Raw genomic sequence first — 9,398 nt, forward strand, 5'->3', positions numbered from 1 at the left:
CTGCCACAGCTGAATTGAAACAGGTTTTACTGTTGCCTGTCTGTCTTTTATCTACATTCTGAGCTCCCTGAAAGCACTGGTTTAATCATCTCCAAACAAGCAAACCCAGAAACTTGGGATATGCTACTACTGAACAAATATTTGTTCAACTAATCACCCACTGAAAAAAAAAAAGATGGAAAATAGGGCCTGAGAGGTAAGAAGTGATAGCCAGGACAGGTCTAGCTCAACAGAAAATGTTCTTAAAAAGCCACTGAGGTGTTTTCCTGGCAGTCCGGTGGTTAAGACCATGCTTCCACTGCCGGGGGCACAGGTTTGATCCCTGGTTGGGGAACTAATATCCCACCTGTTGTTTGGTTGTGCAGCACAGCCAAAAAAAATTTTAATTAAATTTAAGCCAGTGAGCAAGACTGTAGTGGAATAGCTATTTAAATGGGGATTTATTCTCCCCTAACCTAATTTCCGGCTTCCCATGTGCCGTGGTAAAGAATCTGCCTGCCAATGCAGGAGATGCTGGAGATGTGGGTTTGATCCCTGGGTTGGGAGGATCCCCTGGAGGAGGAAATGGCAACCCGTTCCAGTATTCTTGCCTGGAGAATCCCATGGACAGAGGAGCCTGGTGGGCTGCCGTCCATGGGGTCACCAAGAGTCAGACATGACTGAAGTGACTAAGCACGCAAGGGGCTACTATCAGGACTTCCCCAGTGGCTCAGATGGTAAAGAATATGCCTGCAATGCAGGAGATCCAGTTCGCCCCTGGGTTGGGAAGATCCTCTGGAGAAGAGAATGGCTTGCCCACTCCAGCATTCTTGCCTGGAGAATCCCATGGACAGAGGAGCCTGGCAGGCTACAGTCCATGGGGTTGCAAAAAGCCAGACACAACTGAGCGACTAACACTTTCACTTCTTTCCTGTGCCAGGTATGGTATAGGCACTTTCACATTTCTCAGGCAATCAGTGCGTAAAATTAATTTAAGTTCTGCTACTGGCGGGCCCAAACATTCTACTAGAAACAGGCCTATAGGAAGAGCACAATAAAGGCTGTCTTGAATGAACACAACAGAATATCTTACAATTACATGGCACTTCCATTTATAAAATACTTCCATGCACACCATCATATTTGTTACTCAGAACTAATGTTTATCAGTTAAGCAGCTTCCTGGTGATGAACAACAGAGAAAGGAAAAAAGTTAGTTCCTACCATCAGTGAACTCATGAAGCAGCAAAAAACAAAACCAGAAAACAGCAACACAATGGAATGTGTTCGGAAAGCTCAGGGTGGGAGAGGCTGGCTCGTTCTGGTTTCTGCATGAGGTGGTTTTAAAGCTTGCAGAGACATCTGGTTATGAGGGATGGAAGAGCAGAGGGAAGTGAGGAGAGGCCAACAGGCCAAGAGACAGACAGACGGACAGACATGGAGAGAACAGCAGGCTGCATTAGTGCACAGGACTTCAACAAGATGTCCCTATATCCTCTTACGAAACCTTCTTTGTAACGCTTAAGCATAAAGGAATTCCTTTTCCTTGCAACCAAATGATTCTTGATTACAACAGCTGCTGCGGCAATCACTTTTTTCTTGGCAATAAGACTCTATTCTCTAGAGATTTCTCAGTGAACATTGAAATCACCTGCACAGTTTCTCCCTCTTGCCCCTTAACCTCTTGTCCGTTAACATCACCTACTAGTCTCTGTCCAACCTCACTTTGGTTCTTTCTGGAGTCACACTGTCCTCCTGCTGTTGGAACATCACTGCCCTACATCCCCTCCCTCAAGGGCCAGAGTCTAAACTCCCAAGGAGATCACTGATATCTAGCTAATCTGATTGGCTATATCATGGTTGCTCCAGCTCAGTCATGTTCTACTCTTTGCAGCCCTATGGACTGTAGCCTGCCAGTCTCCTCTTTCCATGGAATTCTCCAGGCAAGAAGACTGGAGTGGGCTGCCATTTCCTTCTCCATACTAATCATGCTATACCATCCTTTATCATATATCATACTAATCAGCTACTGAAGGTGGAAAAGGAGCAGCCCAATGAGATAGATATAATTTCTGTCTCATTAATTATAGAAACAAAAAGCAGAAAAGAAAATGCACCCATAATCCCCTTCCCCAAGTACCTACTGTTACCATTTTGAGAGTATGTACTTCCCCCAGCTCCAACTGATAGATATTTACACATATTTTACTTAACAGAAACAGTATCACACCACACAAACTACTTTGTAATTGCTATTTTAGTAATGTTCTATTTAGCTATGCTATTATTAGCAATGATCTCTTAATTGTAAGTAGTAGAAATCAGCTTCAAAACAGCTCAGGCAAAAAAAGAAAGTAAAGCATCAGATGGAAAATTGGAAGATTTTTAGAGCAGGGGAGCCAGTATGGGAGACCCTGGGCCTGGCTGCTTCTTCCTTCCACTCCCTTTCTTTGCCTTCTTGGTTTCTTTCCACAATTGTCTCTGAACATCTGCTCCACCCTTCACTAAGAATTAAAAAGTTTCTTTGTATTTATAGCTATCTCATGCCTAAGGTTGAGTACTTCTATTTTCTTGACTTTTTTTTTTTTAAGCTTTGCCCTTTTCCCCCATTCAAAAGAACCATTTCTTGAATTGTTTCAAATAAATCTTATTTTCCTGTTACAGAGTTCATTTACTTACTAGAATTTATTCATTCCTTCCTTCTAGCTTCCTTGAGATCATTTTGTTATTCATTTTCTAATCTGTTATTTTCTTTCTTTTTCTAAAAAATGTATATTTTTATTTATTTGGCTGAGCCAGGTCTGAGTTGTAGCACGCCAGATCTTCACTGTGGCATGCAAACTCTCAGTTGGCATATGGGATCCAGTTTCCTGAACAGGGATCAAACCCAGGCCTCCTGCATTGGGCGTGCAGAGTCTTAGCCACTGGACCACCAGAGAAGTCTCTGTTCTCAGTTATTTTCAATCTTTATTTTAAAAACAAGAAAAGGCACAAGTCAACATTTGCAAGGCACTTTCTTTAGATGATGCTCCACTCTCCACCTCCTAACTCAAAGAACTACTCCGATGTGAGACGGAAAGGGTATTAATACATCTGAAGGGTAGCTAACATGAAGACGTACAGGCGAGGGCCCCTTGAAGCAGCTTTTGGAAATACAGACAGAGCCTTCAGTTTCTGATACTGAAGTGGGTTGTCATTTCCTTCTTCAGGGGATCTTCCTCACCCAAGGACTGAGCCCAGGTCTCCTAAACTGCAGGCGGATACTTCTATGCAGAGGGCTTCCCTGGTAGCTCAGAGGTTAAAGCGTCTGCCTGTAATGCGGGAGACCAGGGTTCGATCCCTGGGTTGGGAAGATCCCCTGGAGAAAGAAATGGCAACCCACTCCAGTACTCTTGCCTGGAAAATCTCATGGATGGAGGAGCCTGGTAGGCTACAGTCCATGGGGTCACAAAGAGCGGACACGACTGAGCGACTTGACTTTCACTTTCACTTCTATGCAGAGTACATCATGAGAAACACTGGGCTGGAAGAAGCACAAGCTAGAATCAAGATTTCTGGGAGAAATATCAATAGCCTCAGATATGCAGATAACACCACCCTTATGGCAGAAAGTGAAGAGGAACTTCAAAGCCTCTTGATGAAAGTGAAAGAGGAGAGTGAAAAAGTTTGCTTAAAGCTCAACATTCAGAAAATGAAGATCATGGCATCTGGTCCCATCACTTCATGGCAAATAGATGGGGAAACAGTGGAAACAATGTCAGAATTTATTTTGGGGGGCTCCAGAATCACTGCAGATGGTGACTGCAGCCATGAAATTAAAAGACGCTTACTCCTTGGAAGAAAAGTTATGACCAACCTAGATAGCATATTCAAAAGCAAATACATTACTTTGCCAACAAAGGTCCATCTAGTCAAGGCTATGGTTTTTCCAGTAGTCATGTATGGATGTGAGAGTTGGACTGTGAAGAAAGCTGAACACTGAAGAACTGATGCTTTTGAAGTGTGGTGTTGGAGAAGACTCTTGAGAGTCCCTTGGACTGCAAGGAGATCCAACCAGTCCATTCTGGAGGAGATCAGCCCTGGGATTTCTTTGGAGGGAATGATGCTGAAGCTGAAACTCCAGTACTTTGGCCACCTCATGCAAAGAGTTGACTCATTGGAAAAGAATCTGATGCTGGGAGGGAGTGCGGGCAGGAGGAGAAGGGGATGACAGAGGATGAGATGGCTGGATGGCATCGCTGACTCGATGGACGTTAGTCTGAGTGAACTCCAGGAGTTGGTGATGGATAGGGAGGCCTGGCGTGCTGCAATTCACGGGGTCGCCAAGAGCCGGACACGACTAAGCGAGTGAACTGAACTGAACTGAACTGTTTACCACTGAGCCACTGGGGAGGCATGATGGTTCTAGAAGGGCCTGTATTTAAACAAGAAATGACACTAGTATTTATCTCTTGTCTTCTGTTTGCCAAACACTGAACTAGTCACTTTGATACATTCCCTTAAAGGAAGATATTATTGCCGTTTTATCAGTAAAACAATACATGGGCAGAGAGCTTTAAGGAGCGTCCCTGCTTACACAGCTAGGAAGTGACACGGGGAGAAGATGGGACTATACTTATCTCGGCTTCCCAGGTGGCTCAGTGGTCAAGAGTCTCTCTGTCAATACTGGAGACACAGGTTTCATCCAGGGTCGGGAAGATCCCAGGGATGAGGAAATGGGAACCCGCTCCAGTATTCTTGCCTGGAAATCCCATGGATGGAGGAGCCTGGCAGCCTGACTCCACAAAGAGTGAGACATAGCTGAGCACACATGCACACACACACAGGCCAATTACATAAATATACTCTTTTAGTTGAATAAAAAAGACAACCTGAAGCACATATACACCAAACTGGTAAAAGTGGTTTCTGCAGGGAGTGAGGGTGATTGACCATTTGTGAACTTTCACTTTCTACTTCTATTTTTGTACTCCTGACTTTTTCTTTTCAAAAACATTAATGAATTTTTTTTTTTTAAAACAGCAAAACTCTTTTTAATTTTGGGGATGAAGAGCAACTACAAAGGTTTCTGTTGGCAACAAAGTTTTAAAAGAGGTTGAGAAGAAAGAGGTAACAGTATTTGGAGGAAAAGAAATAAAGAATATGAGAGACATAGACAAGGATAGAAGTAGCTTAACGATAGTAATAAAATAACTATTTCTCTAATCTTCCCCTGGGTCGGGAAGATCCCTTGGAGAAGGGGACGGCAACCCACTCCAGTATTCTTGCCTGGAGAATTTCATGAACAGAGAATCTGGTGAGTTATAGTCCACAGGGTCACAAAAGAGTCAGACACAACTGAGCACATTACATACTTATTTAATTCCACATTCCACGCTCTTTTCATTATTGCTTATGTATTCCATATAATTCTGAAAAACAAGCAATAAAACCATATTTAAAAAACTTGCCTACTGCTGTGCTATCTGAAGCCAATAGAACTTTTTAAAGTACTTATATTTAAAATTTCCAGCATCACAAAGACCAAGTATTTTATCTATATCTATATCCATCTATAAATTTATATAGATAGATATCTCTATCTTTAATAACTATTTTTCTAACATCTATCTCTATCAATGTACATTTCTTGATTTTCTGAAGAGATGAGCTACGAGAATGCTACAGAAGCAGCTGTTTTGGAAATACTGCCTTCTCTTTGTTCTGAATGCTATTTAAACATTGGCAGGGGGCCTCATTAAAGATGAATCGTTGAATTAGCAAGTAGTGTTGTAGCTAGAAGACACAGCATGTGTTCCTGTGGTGAAAACAGATTTGCACAAAGGAGAGAGGGTTCGGGGTAGGCGGGGCGGGAGATGGACAGAGGATGAAAAAGCCTGAGACGGTAGCAAAGTCAAGTGTTTTACAACGTCCTCTAGTCTGCCCACTGCCACAGGGAAGCAGAAGAAGGCTGCAAGGAGGCCGAGAGAATCGCCACCTTTCTGAACGATTAATAAAAAAGGAGACATTCACCCAGGGTTGTTCTGCCCACAAATAACCTTCACTTCCTCCACTTTCCTCTGACAGTAAAGAATTCCCCTACAATGCAGGAGACCTGGGTTTGATCCCTGAATCGGGAAGATCCCTTGTAGGAGGAAATAGTAACTTACTTCAGTATTTTTGCCTGGAAAACTCTATGGACAGAGGAGTCTGGCAGGCTACAGTCCACGGGGTTGCAAAGAGTTGGACACAACTAAGCAACTTCACTTCCTCCACTTTATGGTGAATAAGTGGCTTGCAGCTTCAGTCAGTTTAAAGACCTGGGCATCAACACGCAATAACAATGCCAAAAGCAATGAATGAGTCTAAGATTTCCTGTCCCTATTTGTTGTTTAGTTGCTCAGTCGTGTCTGACACTTTGCAACCCCATAGACTGTAGCCCACCAGGCTCCTCTGTCCACGGGATTCTCCAGGTAAGAATACTGGAGTGGGATGCCATTTCCTTCTCCAACCTGTCCCCATATACCTTCTCTATCTTGGAGGTAGACAAAGAGATATATTAGCAGTTTTATTTCTTCAAATGCATGTTCCTGCTCCACACTATTTTCCTGCATTCATGATGGCTTCTATTTACCTTCCGAGTGGGCTTCCCAGGTGGCGCAGTGGTAAAGAATCGGCCTGCCAATGCAGGAGATGCAAGAAATGTGGGTATAATCCTTGGGTCAGGAAGATACCCTGGAGAAGGAAATGGCAACCCACTCCAGGATTCCTGCCTGGAAAAGTCCATGGACAGAGGAGCCTGGTGGGTTACAGTCCATGGGGTCACAAAGACTGAACAACTAAACAAGGCTCTAACATATACTCTCTCCTTTACCAAGCAGGTGACCCTTTTGTATTTCTTTTTTTTTTTTTTAAACTTTTTATTTTATATTGGAGTACAGCCTATTAACAACGTTGTGATAGTTTCAGGGGAACATCAAAGGGACTCAGCCATATGTATACATGTATCCATTCTCCCCTCAACCCCTCTCCCATCCAGGCTGCCGCATAACATTGAGCAGAGTTCCCTGTGCTATACAGTAGATCCTTGTTGGCCATCCATCTTAAATATAGCAGTGTGGACATGTCCAAACTCCCTAACTATCTCTTCCTCCCTCCCTTCCCCCCAGCAACCATAAGTTAATTCTCTAAGTCTGTGAGTCTGTTTCGGTTTTATAAGTAAGTTTATTTGCATCGTTTCTTCCCAGATTCCTCATATAAGGGTTATCATGGGATATTTCTCTTCTGCGTCTGACTTCACTTAGTCTGATAATCTCTAGGTCCATTCATGTTGCTGCAAATGGCATTACTGCATTCTTTTTAATGGCTGAGTAATATTCCACCATAGCTTTGCACCACATCTTCCTTATCCTTCCTCTGTTGATGGACATTTACAACCCTCTTGCATTTCTTCTCCAGAAAACCATGCCCTCAATGTAGATAGGAATGGAGATACCAAAAGCCAGCTGGGTAATGCACACCAATCATCTGAGTGGCAAGGATACTCCACTGTATCCTTGATACCGGATACAGTATCTGTGTCCAGTAAGGATACTGAGTGGCAAAGATACGGGGCAAGGCCCCATCTCTGTTCTGAAACAGCAATCACACTGTCTATCATATCTCCCTCATCATGCCATTGGTTTGAGACTAGAAGCCTTTAGTAACATCCAGGGTCCCCGCTGCCAGTCGGATTACACCTTAGGTTTCCATCCAGGTTCTTGGTTCACCAGGATGGAGCTGGGGTTCCTGAAGTGACTGAAAGCAGAGATTCCAACCAGAAGACAAATTCTGATTTCTTCACCAACATGTCCTGAGGTTCCAGCATGAGCTCTAATCAGTAACCCATGCACTTTGTCTACCAGTGGGCCTTGCAGAAGAGCCAGTGTCTGCAGGCAGTACAATCATAAAGCCAGTGGTCTATGGGCACCATGGCAAGGCCTTCTCTCACCTGTTGCCTGTATCAGCCAACACAGCCCCTTTAATCAGCAGTGTTGGGGACCTGCCCCAGGTAGGTCCACACCCTGCCCTCCTTCCGACCCTACAGAAAAGCCAGGAAACACAGCTGGGTGGCTTGCCAACTATTCACCAGAAATGGCCCAGCTGGTTTTCTCAGAATGGTTATCCTCAAAAAATCCATAAATTATAAATGTTGGAGAGGGTATGGAGAGAAGGGAACCATCCTATACTACTGGTGTGGGTGTAGTTGGTATAGTCACTATGGAGAACAGTATGGAGGTTCTTTAAAAAACTAAAAGCAGAGATACTATATAACCCCACAATCCCACTCCTGGGCATATACCCAGGAAAAACATAGGCCAAAAGGATACCTGCACCACAATGTTCATTCAGCATTGTTTACATTAGCCAAGACATGGAAGCAACCTAAATGTCCCTCAGCAGAGGAATGGATAAAGAAGATATGGTACATATAAGCAATGGAATATGACTCAGCCATAAAAAAGAATAAACAATGCCATTTGCAGCAACATAGATGTACCTAGAGACTGTTATGCTAAGTGAAGTAAGTCAGACAGAGAAATATCATATGACATCCCGTGTAGGTGGAATCTACAAAAGAAATGATACAAATGAACTTACAAAATAGAAACAGACTCACAGACTTCAAGAATGAACTTATGGTTGCCAACGGGAAGGGAGAAGGCGTTTGGGATGGGCATGTGCACACTGCTGTATTTAAAACAGACAACCAACAAGAACCTACTGTATAGCAGAGGGAACTCTGCTCAATGTCCTGTGGCAGCCTGAATGGGAAATGAGTTTTGAGGAGAATAGATACATGTATATGTATGGCTGAGTCCCTTTGCTATTCATCTGAAACTATCACAACATTGTTAATCAGCTATACCCCAGTGCAAAATAAAAAGTTAAAAAAGAAAGAAAGAAAAAAGAAATGTCCTGTCTGGTTTTACAGATCCAAACCTAAAGAGCGCCAGTGGATAGAACTCACTCATCCCCACAGATCCTTGGACTTTCACCAATTTTTTTTTTTTTTTTGCTCATTCATTACAAATGTCTGCCTGTTCTCCAACTCCCCATCTTCAGGTCATCAAGAGTTAACTGCTGCTCTTTTTGGTGCAGACTAGCAGACCAGGAGTCAGCCTCCCCAAGACTCTGTAACTGGATCTCTGGGGAGTTATTAAAGGGTCTTCTGCCATTGTGTTTCTTTGTTTGTTGCTACAATGTCCTTGTGTGTGTGTGTGTGCTAAGTTGATTAAGTCATGTCCAACTCTTTGCGACCCTATGAGCTGTAGTCTACCAGGATCCTCTGTCCACAGGATTCTCCAGGCAAGAATACTGGAGTGGGTCTCCCTCCTCCAGGAGATCTTCCTGACCCAGGATCAAACCCACGTCTCTTGTGTCTCCTGTGATGGCAGGCA

The sequence above is a fragment of the Ovis canadensis genome, chromosome 2, assembly GCF_042477335.2.
Source record: "Ovis canadensis isolate MfBH-ARS-UI-01 breed Bighorn chromosome 2, ARS-UI_OviCan_v2, whole genome shotgun sequence".
Lineage (NCBI taxonomy): Eukaryota > Metazoa > Chordata > Mammalia > Artiodactyla > Bovidae > Ovis > Ovis canadensis.